Genomic DNA, 16,122 nt, shown 5'->3' on the forward strand with positions numbered 1-16,122 from the left:
AGAACGGGACCTGGCACCTTCAGAGTGCAAGCACACACTGAATGAAACACTATGCTCAGGCCCATCTTGAGGAAGAAGGTGGTATAAATACCCAAAGATGGACAGCAATAGGCTGAAGGTGCAACAGGGGCGTGTCCGCAGCAGGTACAAGAAACAGGAAGTTCAGCGGGCGTCGCCCTATGCAGCCAAAACAGACAAACAGACAGCAAGGAGGGAAGCCAGAAAGACATTCTGGACTGGAGATCAAGTGCGCGCTCTTGCACAGTGGGAGATGGACCACCATGCAAGGACGCCGCCAGGTATGTTACAGTACCCCCCCCCCTTACGCCCCCTCTTCTTCAGGCCTGCCAGAATCTTCCGCAGGGAATTCGAGGACCAGTCGTTCACTTCAAGGAGATCACTTCCACTGTCCACAGGAAAAATTGATCTCATCTGGTTAGCTAGGATGCTACCTCCTATCCAGCCATCCTTAGCAACAGACGAAACGGGTGGAGTACCAGGAACAGCACACAAGGAAGTCTCTCTCCACATATTTTCAGGTGGCACCCCAGAGGGTACAGGAGACAACTGGAAGTCCTTCATCGGGTTGGAGGGGGACAGAGACTTGGGGGTAATCTCTGCTTCGAGGTACATCTTGTCAAGCTCACAGGAAGAAATAGACAGGTTATCAGGTACATAATGAGGAAAAGTCACTGTCTCTTTGTTATCTGGTGGTACCCCGGAGAATTCAGGAAACAACTGGAGGTCCTCCGTCGGGTCAGAAGAGTGCAGAGGCTCAGAGAAAACATCTGCTTCAGAGTACACTAGGTCGGACTCACTGGAGGAAGCAGGCGAGGTATCGGGTACCGAGTATAGGAAAGTCTCTGTCCATTCACCACCAGGTGGCACCCCGAAGGGTTCTGGAGACAACTGGAGGTCCTCCGCCTGGTCAGAGGGGTGTAGAGACTCAAGGGTAACCTCTGCTTCAGAGTACACAAGGTCGGACTCACTGGACGAAGCAAGCGAGGTATCAGATCCAGGATATAGGAAAGTCTCTGTCCATTCACCACCAGGTGGCACCCCGAAGGGTTCTGGAGACAACTGGAGGTCCTCCGCCTGGTCGGAGGGGTGTAGAGACTCGGGAGTAACCTCTGCTTCGGAGTACACTAGGTTGGACTCACTGGACGAAGCGAGCGAGGTATCAGGTACAGAGTATAGGAGAGTCTCTGTCCTTTCGCTACCAGGTAGCACCCCGAAGGGTTCTGGAGACAACTGGAGGTCCTCCGCCTGGTCGGAGGGGTGTAGAGACTCGGGAGTAACCTCTGCTTCGGAGTACACTAGGTTGGACTCACTGGACGAAGCGAGCAAGGTATCAGGTACAGAGCATAGGAGAGTCTCTGTCCTTTCGCTACCAGGTAGCACCCCGAAGGGTTCTGGAGACAACTGGAGGTCCTCCGCCTGGTCGGAGGGGTGTAGAGACTCGGGGGTAACTACCACTTTGGGGTACCCATTGTCAGGCTCACAGGACGAAGCGGACAAAGTATCGAGTACCGAGTGTAGAGAAGTCTCTCTCTATTTGTCATCGAGTGGTATCCCGGAGGATTCAGGAGGCAACAGGGGGTCCTCCGCCAGGTAGTAGAGGTGCACAGACTCAGAGGTAACCACAGCTTTGGAGCATCCTTGGACATGCACACCGGTTAAAGTGGGTGAAGCATCTAATGCCGGGTGCAGGAAGTTCTCCTGTGTGGAGTCTGGATGGGCAGAAGTCTCTTCGGGCAGGAGAACCGGAGCACTACCCACGCACATTACCCGTTGGGGCTTCTCCGGGATACAGGGAGATGAAGCTTCAGTAGGGACTTCAAGGTTGGGGTCAGGAGGTCTCAGGGAGGACAGACCCTGGCATGACGGCTTGCCTCTACGTCTAGCACGTCTGGACTGCCTCTTGAGGTTGGGAGAAGTATTCCGGAAAGCGTAGTCACCCTGTGAGGATTCTGGGTGGGCAGTAGTCTCATTGGGCTGGAGGACTATTGCGCTACCCACACACATTACCCATCGGGGCTGCTCCGGGATATTGGGAGGTGAAGCTTCAGCAGGAGCCTCCAGGTTAGGATCATCGAAGACCATTAGAAAGGCCACCAGGAAGGCCATTAGGTCCAGGCGGATCGGATCCTGTGTTTCATATAGGGGGTTGATCCATTCCAAGGCATCACCCGCCAGGTAAGACATAATGAATGCCACCTTAACCCGATCGATGGGAAAACATAGAGGGTAGAACTTGAAGTGTAGCATGCATTGCTCCACAAATGCACGACTTTGTCTTGGATCCCCATAGTAACGTGGCGGATCCGCAGGAACGAGAGCAGATAGATCCATCTGGACGGGTGCGTAATTCGCCTGGAACTCAGCTGAGAAAAAAAAAAAAATTATTTATTTATTTTTAATGCATGTATTCGCTGGAAAACTTCTCAGAGAGCGAAGGCCGTGGGGCTCAACGGGAACCATGGCCTGAGCATGCTGTAATGCACACGCCCGGGCTGAGCGGCGTGTGCGTGTGATTGTAGTGATTCCACTGGACCGTGCCGGAGAGTGAATGCCTGGAGGGGCGTAACTAGGTATTCACCCGATCCGACCAGGGTCGCACGACGGCATACGACGCCAGTGCACCAAGGAGGAACCGAGCAGAGGGACCAGGTGCTACTCCAGGACAGACCCCGGACACGGCTGTTGACCCACACAGGGGAATACAGGAACAGACTGGTAGGCTGGCACACAGACTGGTGGGTATAGGCAGGCACGACTGGTATGCAGGCAGGCGGGTATGCAGGCAGGGGGGTACAGGCAAGCACAGCTAGAGTGCAGACAGGGAGGCACTAGCAGGTAGGAACACAGGCGGGATAGGACCCAGTACACACTGGGACTCAGGAACAATACAGGCAAAGGGGTACAGGCAAGCACAGCTAGAGTGCAGACAGGGAGGCACTAGCAGGTAGGGACACTGGCGGGATAGGACCCAGTACACACTGGGACTCAGGAACAGAACCACAGATGTGGCGGACAAACACAGCAGAGTGAGGCCGCCCAGAGAGGTGAGCGAGAACAGGGCAGGACAAGGCCGCCTGGAGCGGTGAGCAAGAGTAGAGCAGGACAAGGCCGCCAGGAGCGGTGAGCAAAGGGTCAGAGCTGAGCGAGACTGCCGGAGCAGTGAGCAAGAGTAAAGCAGGACGAGACCGCCTGGAGCGGTGAGCAAAGGGTCAGAGCTGAGCGAGACTGCCGGAGCAGTGAGCAAGAGTAAAGCAGGACGAGACCGCCTGGAGCGGTGAGCAAGAGTGGAGCAAGACTGCCGGAGCAGTGAGCAAAAGGATAAGAGCGGAGCGAGACTGCCGGAGCAGTGAGCAAAAGGATAAGAGCGGAGCAAGGCTGCCGGAGCAGCGAGCAAAGGAGTCAGAGCAGGCTAGAACCGCCGGAGCGGTAAGCAAAGGAGACAGAGCAGGCTAGAACCGCCGGAGCGGTGAGCAAAGGAGACAGAGCAGGCAAGGCTGAGCAGGGGGGACAGGGCTCTGTTCACACGGAACAGACAGGAAGGGAAAGGCAGAGCCAGATACCCACAGGGTACTTGCAGTGAAGTAGCGAGTGGACCACAAACTCACAAACGGGAGTACAGAGACAACAAGCAGGAGTTAGGTACGAGTTCAGACTCTGCAGAAAAAGGAAGGGAACGGACATAGAGGCAAAACAGGTAAAGGATAGGAGAGAGTTCAGACTGGAACTGAGTGTACGGAGGAGACCGACACTGCAGCGGAATACAGGAGCGGGTCTGGGAATACGGCCCCCAGAGAGGCAGGATGAACAGGCAAGGAGCGTGTTCAGACAGGCCTGGAAATACAGCCTCCAGGATAGGCAGACAAGAGAACACAGACAGGACTCAGTTCAGACACGGGAACTGATACCACAAGGCAGGAGACATAGACAGGACTCAGTTCAGACACGGGAACTGATACCGCAAAGCAGGAGACAAAGAACGGGACCTGGCACCTTCAGAGTGCAAGCACACACTGAATGAAACACTATGCTCAGGCCCATCTTGAGGAAGAAGGTGGTATAAATACCCAAAGATGGACAGCAATAGGCTGAAGGTGCAACAGGGGCGTGTCCGCAGCAGGTACAAGAAACAGGAAGTTCAGCGGGCGTCGCCCTATGCAGCCAAAACAGACAAACAGACAGCAAGGAGGGAAGCCAGAGAGACATTCTGGACTGGAGATCAAGTGCGCGCTCTTGCACAGTGGGAGATGGACCACCATGCAAGGACGCCGCCAGGTATGTTACAAACAGCAGATTGGTTAACTATCTGAAGCACCTTAAAGGGCCCTACGAACTTGGGACCCAATTTTTTAGAAGGAATCCTCAATCGCAGATTCTTAGAGGACAACCAAACCATGTCACCAACAGCAAACAAAACCTCTTGCCGTTTCCTATCAAAGTACCTCTTAGATTTTTTGTTAGCCTCCTGAAGATTACCACGCACATCCATTCAAACTCTCTCCAAATCACCGGAAAAACTCTCCTCCTCAGGCACAGCCGAAACCAACTTGGAGAATGACCCAAAAGACGGATGTCTCCCAGAACAACAAAAAAAAGGCGAACACCCAGCAGAAGAGGATGTATGGTTGTTAAGAGCAAATTCAGCAAGTGGCAGAAACTCAGACCACCCCTCTTGATTGTCTGCCACAAAACAACGCAAGAACTGCTCAACATCCTGGTTCTTCCTTTCTGTCTGGCCATTAGACTCAGGATGATATCCAGATGAAAACGACAAATGAACTCCCAACCTGTCACAAAAGGCACGCCAAAAACGAGCCACGAACTGAGGTCCCCTATCAGAAACAATGTCAGTAGGAACACCATGTAGTCTGACAATTTCCTTGACAAAGGCCTTAGCGAGTGTCTTAGCGCAAGGCAGTTTGATGAAGGGAACCAAGTGACACATCTTGCTAAAACGGTCCACGACCACCCAGATGACCGTGAAACCTTCAGAGGGGGGAAGGTCAGTAATAAAGTCCATAGCCAGATGTGTCCAAGGTGCAATAGGAACCTCCAGAGGGCAAAGCAACCCCGCAGCAGGAGCATGCGAAGACTTGGATCTAGCACACACAGTACATTGGCGCACCCACTTAATGACTTCCTTCTGCCATCCAGGCCACCAAAAACTGCGACCCACAAGTCTCTTGGTCTCAGAAATTCCTGGATGACCTGCCAACCGAGACTCATGACACTCAACAAACAAATCTCTCCTAAAGGTCCTAGGCACAAACAACCTCCCATGGGGAGTGTTAGATGGGGCATTCTCCTGAGCTTTAAGAATCTCATCCTCCAAAACGGAGTCCAAAGCAGCAATCACAACACCTTCTTGTAAAATGCTCTCCTCTTCCTCCTCAACACCGACCATGGGAGAAAAGCTGCGAGACAAAGTGTAGCACCCTGAGGACTCGGCTGCTACAGGGGTATTACACCTCAAGCCAGAGGTGTGGTATTCCACTCCCGGGTAAGGATGGAGTGTGGAACTGAGCTAGTAGGCTGCATGCACTACATACATCCCATTTCCGGGGGACAGAACGACGGTACTCCCACCAGTTTATGTGCAGGTACGACAGCGTCTGTCCCTGGCTGGAGTGGGAGGGGGGTGGAACATCCCAGTAGTGTAGGGGCAGATAGGGGGAGTAGTCTGGGTAAAGATAGGAGCTCATTGGGTGCTGGTCACCTGAGCTCACACATAGAGGGAGTATATAAGGTGGGCACCATCTTAGAACAGGGAGAGAGTTTAGCCTGAGGAGCAGAGCAGAGGAGCTCAGCCACGAGGGCTGACAGGGAGCTGTGGCTCCGGCTGGGCCCAGCTCCAGAGCAGAGCCTGCAGAGAGAGAGAGAGGAGTGAGAAGGACCCAGAGAGGAAACAAGAAGGAACCCCAAGATCCCAGAATAAGGACAGAAGGGTGAAGGGTTGGCGGACAAGGGTACCGGATCCCAAGCTGGCGGAGGCCCAAAACGAACCTTAGCCAGGAACCGGAGGTCGTGGTCAGGATCTGCCACGACCCTCACCAAATCCACTAGAAAGGCACACCGAGTATAGGGTCAGGGAGCCCAGAGGAGGCTTGACCACCAAGAGACCCGAGGGAGCCGGCCAAAAGTGGATCCCTGGTGGGAACGGCCAGAGGAAGGGAGAGTCAGAAAGGAGCTCAGGACCACGCTCCGGAATTGCCTGGGGGTTGGCCGAGTCCAGGACCTGGTGGACGCAGCACGGCTCGGGTGGTCACTCAAGGCCAGAGTGACCAAAAGAACACCAGTAAGTAAAAACCCTGAACTGCATCTCCTGACTCTGAATCTTATTTCTGCATCATCACAACCCCCATCATCTACACCTGCTGCCCTGAGGCCATACCCCTCCCGTTGGGGGTTATACCATCACTGCTGCACATATACCACCGGCCTCAGTGGACTGCTCTGCAGCGGCGGCTTCAAAGCCGCACTCAACGGGTGGCGTAGTCGACAATCAAGTTAAACATCTACTGCCATAGACTGCCACTTAGTTTGACACCCTGGGCACGGACCGGGTCACCGCCACAAGGACTACTACCCCCATCGAGATCCGGCTCCGGGTATCCCCTACAGCACTGGCCCAGGGGGCGCGTCAAAAGCATCCGCTTTAACATTCTTGGTACCCGGGATGTAAGTAACGGAAAAATTAAACCGCGAGAAAAAAAGTGCCCACCTAGCCTGACGGGCATTCAAGCGCTTGGCAGCATCAAGATAGATCAGATTTTTATGATCAGTGAAAACCTGAATGGGAAATTCAGCACCTTCCAAGAGGTGACGCCAGTGTTCAAATGCGAGTTTAATCGCCAGCAATTCCCGATTACCAATATCGTAATTAAGTTCAGTCTCAGAAAATTTTTTTGAAACAAAGGCACAGGGATGAACTCCATCCTTGTTTTCCTGAGACAACACCGCACTGACCCCCACCGAAGAAGCATCAACCTCAACCAAAAACGGCTTAGTCACATCAGGCTGCATAAGGATGGGAGCAGAGGTGAACCTCTCCTTTAGAAACACAAAAGCTTCAATGGCCTCAGAAATCCACTGAACCGCATTAGCACCTTTCCTGGTGAGGTCGGTCAGCGGTTTGACAATAATAGAAATTTTTTTTATGAATTTTCTGTAATAATTGGCGAAACCCAAAAACTTCTGTATCGATTTCAAACCAATAGGCCTAGGCCATTCCTGCACAGCTTGAACTTTAACCGGGTCCATCTCAAAACCTTCACTTGAGATAATGTAGCCCAAAAAACTAATTCTCTGTACAGCGAACTCACATTTCTCCAGCTTAGCAAAAAGCAAATTGTCCATTAATAACTGTAATACCTCACGTACGCTCCGCCAATGAGACTCCAGATCAGGCGAATAAATCAGAATGTCATCCAAATACACAACCACATTTTTGCCGATTAAAGGTCTAAGGATGTCAATAAGATTCTGAAAAAATGCTGGAGCATTGGTAAGACCAAAAGGCATAACCAGATTCTCAAAATGACCCACAGGAGTGTTAAAAGCAGTCTTCCATTCATCACCCTCCTTCATGCGCAACAAATTGTATGCCCCCCGGAGATCAATTTTAGAGAACCACTTGGCCCCCACTAACTGGTTAAATAAATCAGGAATCAATGGCAGTGGGTAAGGATTGCGTACAGTAATTTTATTAATCTCACGAAAGTCCAGACAAGGACGTAAACCGCCATCTTTTTTTTTTACAAAAAAAAATCCAACAGCCACAGGAGAATTGGAAGGCCTAATGTGACCGGCGGCCAAGCTTGTATGTATGTATTCCTCCAAAGCCTTTCTCTCAGGAATAGTAAGATTAAATAAACGACTTTTAGGAAGAATCGCTCCAGGGACAAATTCAATGGTACAATCATAGTCTCTATGGGGAGGCAAAATTTGTGACTCCTCCTCAGAAAAATTTCTCCAAAAATCCTGAATAGGTACAGGCAATTCCCCTTTATCCACAGCAGCAATACGTCCGTTACAACACTTGTCATAACACTTAGGGCTCCAGGACTTAATTTCATTGGTAGACCAATCCAGTACAGGATTGTGTAATTTTAACCAGGGTAACCCCAATATTACTGGAGAAGGCAAATTATCCTATACCACCAAATCCAAATTTTCTTGGTGAATACCATTAATAGTGAGGGGAAATTCACAGACCTTATGAGTAACACTCTTCAAGGGAGAGCCATCAACAGAAACCACAGCAATAGGGGATGACAAAGTTTTAGGTTCTAATCTAAGTTTTTCCAAGAATCCCCCATCAATCACATTCAGAGTAGAACCACAATCCACAAATACCCGAAATTCAATTAATTCATCCTGAGCAGCAGTAGTGGCAGATAGGAATACTCCCTTAGAATTTAAACAGGCAATACGGGCATAACTGACCATTTTTTTTTCTTTCTTCATACGAAGCACACAGTTCTTAATAAAATGACCAGAATTTCCGCAATAGAAGCACAAGCCTTCAGAAAGCCTGCAATCTTTTTCCTGAGAGCGGGGTGCCATCGCCCCAATCTCCATCGGCTCTCCATTGTCAGCATAGACCCTCTCAGGACTCGGAGCTGACATAGCAGAGGATTTGCTCTCATTAACCCTTGCACGCAGTCTCCTGTCCACCCGTATAGCTAATTGCATTGCCTCCTGCAAGTTTCCAGGTGTGGGATAAGCAATCAGTAAATCCTTAACCCTTTCACCTAGCCCTGCAAGAAACAAGCTTTTCAAAGCTGAATCGTTCCACCCCACCTGGGCAGACCACCGATGGAAGTGAGAACAATATTTTTCCACATTACCTGATCCCTGCCTCAAACGTCTCAATTCAGACTCAGCAGATGAGCCACGATCAGGATCATCATACAACAAACCCAAAGCAGATAAAAAACTATCCACTGATCTAAAGCACGGATCACTAGGTTGGAGAGAGAAGGCCCATCCCTGAGGATCTTTGCGCAAAAGTGACATTATGAACCCTATGCGCTGTGATTCATCACCAGAGGATCTGGGTCTCAAACGAAAATACAATAAACAAGCATTTTTAAAAGAAAAAAAATCTTGTTGTTCGCCAAAAAATAAATCAGGCAGACGTACCTTTGGTTCCACAAAATGTGCTCCAGAACAGCTACTCACGTGTTGTTGGAGATTGGCCACCTCCAGAGAGAGTCCCCGCAAGCGTTGAGCCAAATCTTGAACCGAGACCATGATGGAAAACTGGAGGTCTTTCCTTAGAAATTTTTTTTTTTTTTTTTTTTTTTTAGGGCTGGACTTACTGTTATGATCTGCTACAGGGACTAAGGAAAGACAGGAGAACTGTCCCTACAATAGAACTAAACTAGATCCCTACGATGTAATGGGGAACCTGATCCTGCGATCAGAACCGCTAAAGTCCTCGGCTAGTCTGAACGAAGACCTATAGATGTGAGGGAGGGATCCCTACAAGAACTAGGGACTGGGATAAGTTGGACACCTCCTAGCAGAAATAGTAGCAATCAAAGACAAACACACAATAAAAAGCATAGAGGTCAGAAGACCTAGCAAAACTAACAGAGAACGGCAACAGAGCACCAAGCTAGCTCAAGAGTAGTAAATACAATGAAGTCCAGCAAGACCAGGATGGCGGAGCCGGATTAAATAGGCAAAAATGGTCATGTGACCAGCAAACTAAAAAAAAACTAACAGGAGAGTTCTAACAGAAATGCATTTACACTTGTTTTTTTTAAGATGGATCGTGGGGTGTATCCTTCCACCGGAGTCCACAGTGATGCCAAAGTCCAAAAAATCAATAGCATCTTGACTGACGTGCAATGTTAATTTAATATTCAACTCGTTGTTGTTGAGGAGCAGGAGAAAAAGATCCAACAATTCCCTGGATCCCTGCCAAATGAACAAAACGTCGTCAATAAAGCGCATCCATGATATCACTGCTCCTGAAAACATTTAATCTTGTTTAAGGATTCACTCTCTCTCCCATAATCCCAAGAAGAGGTTAGCATACGATGGCGCACATGATGCCCCTATCACCACTCCCCTCTTCTGGAGATAGTATCGATCCTTAATTAAGTAATTGTGGGAGAGAGTGTATTAAATCTATGTTACCAAAAATTCTGCAAACGGCTTTTCAAAGCCACTATTTCTCAAGAAAAACTTTAAGGCTGAAAGACCATGTTCATATGATATACTGGTATACAGAGTTTCGACATCACATGTCACCAGATACATATCTGGTTCCATGTGCACGCCATCCAAACTCTGTAATACCTCTGTTGAGTTCCCAACAAAGGAGGGTAACTCAGTCACCATGGATTTAAGGTAAAAATCCAAAAATGTAGATATTGGCTCTGATAAACAGCCATTCCTGGATAAAATGGGACGTCCAGGTGGGTTTTTTAGGTCCTTGTGCGCCTTTGGTAGAAGGTATAGAGTTGGAACTGATGGTTGATGTACCTTCAAACCTTCCCAGAGTTTTTTTGACAGCATCCCGTACTCATAAGCCTCATCCAAGATTTTAAATAGATCTCTGTAAGGCAAGGTTGGAATCATTGGGCAGACGTTCATAAGATGACAAATCTCTGAGCTGTCTAAAAGCTTCCTTTTCATAAAGGTCAACTGGCCACACCACAATGTTCCTACCATTGTCCGCAGGCTTGAAAACCACTTCCTTCATCCTACAAAGTTCTTCCAGTGCCCGTCTCTCATGAGTTTTCAAGTTATCTTATGGACAATACGTGGGGATCTGTGATAACTCCCCACATACCATTCGCACAAAGACCTCCACTGAGGGACTCAAAGACAACGAGGGAAAAGAAGTAGATTTTTTCCCCAAAAAAAGGGGAGTCTTACGCGTCCTATTATCTGTTTGTTCAGCAAGCAGGTCCTCTAACGCTTGAAGCGCCGCCAATTATTCCTCTGTAGAGAAAACAAGTGGTTGTTTGTTGGCATAATATTTCTTCAAGAGTAATTTGCGTGCAAATAAGAAAGTATCTTTTATAGCAATGAAATGATCGAATTTTGCTGCTGGACTAAAACATAGGCCCAATGACAGAACAGAAATCTGATCAGGGGTAAGAATGATATTAGATACATTTGTTACCTTAAGTGAACCTTCCTCCTCGTTTCCCATATTAGGAGTCACATTGCATCTTTTTCCTTTATTTCTCGTGTTATAACGAAAAGAACCATCCATGGAATTATTAAAATTCCTACTATTACTGGAATCCCGAGAGATATTGCTCAACAGAAGACGTGGATTTGGTTCTTTTACTCAATTTCCGTGTTCTCCACTTGTATACTCTGTTCAGTTGGTAATCCTGTACATCCCTTTCAAATTTCCAAGCATTCAATTGTTGAATGTCCTTCTCCCACTTCAATAATGAAACTTCCAATTCATCATTAAATTTCTTCATTTGGTCCGAGAACAGATTCTGTTTGATCTTGTCCTGTAAGGTTTTATTTTTTTCCTCCAGGCAATCGCGATTTTTATTATCAACCTCAATTAAAACGCTGATGAAATTTAAGGAGCAGTTTTCACAAGCTTCTTCCCATTTTTTAAGCAAATTTTCATCGTCCATTTGGAATGACATGAATGGGAAAACATGAATGTGAAGACCACGTGGTATTAACTTTCTTTGTAAATACTGTTCCAGTGTTACCTTGTTCCACCATGTTCTTGTTCTTTTGTAGAAGAGGTCCTTTAGTGTCATTTTATCATTATAAACTTCCTCAGGTACATTATCGTCAATGCTGCATCCAGTGCCCTTGAAGATAGTGGATAGCTGAGACAGCCATCCAGTATCACGATTTTTGAAATCCATAGCTGCGGTCCTTCTGACCAAAGAAATTCAGATAAATCCTACAAAACAGAAGGAATTTCCAAATAATGACATATGCAAATTGCCTCTTCAGAGAAAAAGAGGACTTGTACTCTATAGCGCCAATTATTGGAAGCAGCAATCCTACAAGTCACAATCAACCCTTTAAAGTGTCATGCAATATGACTTAGGATAAAAGCCAAATCAGAATCTCAATTTGCAGACACAGTGTTTCGGGCTGTTGGCCCTCGTCAGTGCAAAGTATGAGAACTGATTTGGCTAGCTGAGAGACTCTGGACTGAGGTCTAAGGGGTAACGTTTCTCCTTATGGAGAGTGACACACCAGCTCTGGCAATTCAAGGTAAGGAAGCTTATTCGCCATGCAATGATCCTCTGGGAAATTTAATATGCAAATTGCCTGTTCAGAGAAAAAGAGGACTTGTACTTTATAGCGCCACCTATTGGAAGCAGCAATCCTGCAAGTCACAATCAACCCTTTAACGAGTTGTGCAATATGACTTAAGATAAAAGCCAAATCATAATCTCAATTTGCAGACACGGTGTTTCAGGCTGTTGGCCCTTGTCAGTGCAAAGTGTGAGAACTGATTTGGCTAGGTGAGAGGCTCTGGACTGAGGTCTAAGGGGTAGCGTTTCTCCTCATAGAGAGTTACACACCAGCTCTGGCACATCAAGGTAAGGAGGCTTATTCGCCATGCAATGCAAATAATGACAAAAAGTCAAGTTCAAAATATCAAAAACTAAGCTAGAAAACCACAAAATTGATATTGAAACAGGACACGATAAATAACATAAATATATTTTATTATCAATTCATGATTAAAAACAAAGAGCACAATACAAAGACATATTAAAATACACAAAATAGTACAAACAACCAATAAAAAGTAGCTCAAATGAGGGGAGCAGAAGGCATTTTCGTTGTAAACATGTTATAAATAAGAAATTGGGGGAGATCAATTAATACGTTCATTGTAGACATGATAGAATTAATGAATTGGGTGAGATCAATTAATACATCATTAATTCAATGTCCGTAATCAATGTATATACAGTACAGTATGTATACATATGATAATCATAACATGCAAAACATGCATGGAGAGATTACTTAATCAATATAAATGCCTTCAGGACTTATATATATAGAAAAATATATTGAGAGTGCAAGTGCAATAAATAATATAATCCCAAGACAATCACAAAATTAATCTCATAAGATAGAGCAATGACCCCTCATGTGCATGATGTAGCCGCTGATGGTGCTGCTGAACCTCACAGCGGAGGTCATTTACCTCCAGAGACAGACTGCACAGCCACTCTGTGAGCTTTGCAACTGAATCCATACCAAGGACAAAGGAAAAAAAAACACGCCCAAACAACACACGCACAAAAAAAAGTGTCAGTTTTTTTTCTTTCCCTTTTCAAAATGTGGTCGGCCAGCGATAATGTCATGCAAGGTGTGGGAAAGACTTAGTGCAACACAAAGTGAAGAGGGAAAGGGGGCCCAGACACTAGGGAAAAGGGGAAGTGGAGACCTCCTAGGCTGATCTAATATCAACCTGTCTCCACTAGCGTCCCTATATTTGTTCTTAACCAATCGCTGCACGCTAACCTCGCCCTGTCTTTCCCTGGCATTAGGCCCTGGCTAGGGAAGGGAGGGGGATGAGCGCTAGTCGATCCCCACTGACCACTAAAGACAACAAGGGTGAAGAAACAAGGGAAGATAGCTTATCTTTAGCCGACTTCAGAGAGAATGAACACCCATCCTCATAGCTCCAGAGAGGAAGAAGTAATGCACTTGCTCTGAGCCTTCACAAGGGGTAATGTGAGCATCGCCGGCACCTCCCTATGAGAGACAGCAAGTATTTATACACCCATGCCAGGGTGTTAATTAGCCAGAGAAAGGTAGCCGCTGGGTCCTAGAGAGACAGCCTCTAAGAAGGTGTCCGTAATGCCAAACGTAGAGATCTCCTGCAACCAACTGCAGGGCAACTGTCTGTCACTTATGATACACCCGTGACAGTACCCCCCCCCTACGAGTGGCCTCTGGACACCCAGGGCTGGGTTTCTCAGGATAATTGGTGTGGAATGAACCAACCAACCTAGGAGCATTCACCTCTAATGCTGAAACCCACATCCTCTCTTCTGAACCATAACCCTTCCAGTGCACCAAGTATTGTAGAGAATGACCTTGGAGACGAGAATCCACAATCCTCGAAATCTGGAACTGCAGTTGGAGATCTCCTGCAACCAACTGCAGGGTTACTGTCTGTCACTTCTGACACACCTGTGACACCCAAACTCAATAGAGCACTATCTTGAGCTTGTTCTTATTGTCTTCTGGCTGGTGGTTTAGCAGAATTTCTATAACAAACTATTACTTGATCATTTCCTAGTATACTCTCCAATATGTCCTCGTGGCCAGGATTCATTGGTTTCTGATGAGAAACTTGGTGGCATTCATACTATGGACAAACTATATATCAATCTCACATATTTTCTGTGGTTGATACAGTAAGGATGTGACAGAGACTGTCGAATAACTACCCCTGAAGATAATTTATGCAGTGTGAATATTGACTTGCAATTTTATTGCATTTTATTGTGAAATGTGAAATGTGACTTATGTACCGTGTTATGTGTTGTTGCTGCTGTGTGGGTACTGTAAGTTAACACCTAAGGTAACTTTGGTACACTCAGCCCAGGGGTAGGGAAAGTGTAGAAAATAGGTTAGTACTTAGGTAGTGATTAGTGTTGAGCGAACATGCTCGACACTGCTCGGTACTCGCCCCCGAGCATCACGCTACTCGGGATGTTCGGCGAGCACCGAGCATTTCCGGGTTACTCGGGCGGGAGCTCGGGTCTCCGCCCTGCATGTTTGGCGCTCTTTACAGAGCCAATGAACATGCAGGGATTGCCAGCCAGTCACTGTAATGCTGCAGCCATGTTGGTTGTGGGCATTACAGTGATTGGCTGGCCGCACAGCGTCACCTCGAGTATTTAAAACCGGGCGCCGCCATCTTGGACACAGTCGCTCCGGATTAGACAGTGTAGGGACAGCGCTGCTGATTTAGGGAGAGATATAAACTGCGAAATAGTTAGTGTAGGGTCTGTAAAGGCTGCCAGAACAAACAAACAGTCCTTTTCAGGACTAATATCCATCCCAGATACCAGGCAGGCAGGCTGTATAGGAGACACAGTGGTTATATCAGCAAACGCTGCATTACAGTCCTGTGTGCTCCTGTTGCTCAAATTGCTGGACTTAGCACCAGGTGTCGGGGGCCAGGAATCCTCCTTTTTTTTTCCTCCTTCACACTGTACAAATACCCGTCTCATTAACCTTTTGGTGTGTCCCCCCTCCCCCCCCCCAAAAAAAGCGTGTCTCTGATTTTTCAGACACAAATATAACTGTTGAAAATAGTCTGGTGTAGGCTAGAGAAACAGAAGTGTTGTTTTGTACTTCCACGGTTCAAACCTCTTTATTATCCATTTTGGGCCATTTGTATCTAAAAAAAAATCAGGTTGAGTGTGTCGCTCACTGTTCAGCCGCAAATATCTCTATTTAAAAAAGTGTGGTATACCCCAGTAAACAATAACTGTGGTTTTGTCATCCCACGGTAAAAAATCTCTATTATTCAGCTTTTGGTAGTTTTTTCCGTAAAGAAAAACAGTAGTGTCTCCTGACTGTTGTGACACAAAAATATATCTGTTGAAAATAGTCTTGTGTAGGCCCGACATCCCAGTGTGGTTTCGCAGTTCCACGGGTCAAATCGCTGTACTATCCAGTTTTGGGCCATTTGTATCTAAAAAAAAAGCAGTTTGAGTGTGTCGCTCACTGTTCAGCCGCAAATATCTCTATTTAAAAAAGTGTGGTATACCCCAGAAAACAATAACTGTGGTTTTGCCATCCCACGGTAAAAAATATTGTAATGCACACGCCCGGACTGACTGGCGTGTGCGTGTTTATGTAGTGATTCCACTGTGCCATGAACCGGAGAGTGCCTGGAGGGGCGTAACTAAGTATCTGCCCGATCCGACCAAGGTCGCACGACGGCATACGACGCCAGTGCACCAGGGAGGAACCGAGCAGAGGAACCAGGGTCTACTCCAGGTCAGACTCCGGACACGGATGTTGACCCACACCGGGGAATACAGGAACAGGCAGACTAGAGCACAAGCTGGGTAGGGTCCAGTACAGACTGGGAGACAAATTCGAAACCGC

Source organism: Phyllobates terribilis, unplaced genomic scaffold (genome assembly GCF_046119375.1).
Source record: "Phyllobates terribilis strain yellow unplaced genomic scaffold, ASM4611937v1 Scaffold_2__4_contigs__length_985480577, whole genome shotgun sequence".
Classification (NCBI taxonomy): domain Eukaryota; kingdom Metazoa; phylum Chordata; class Amphibia; order Anura; family Dendrobatidae; genus Phyllobates; species Phyllobates terribilis.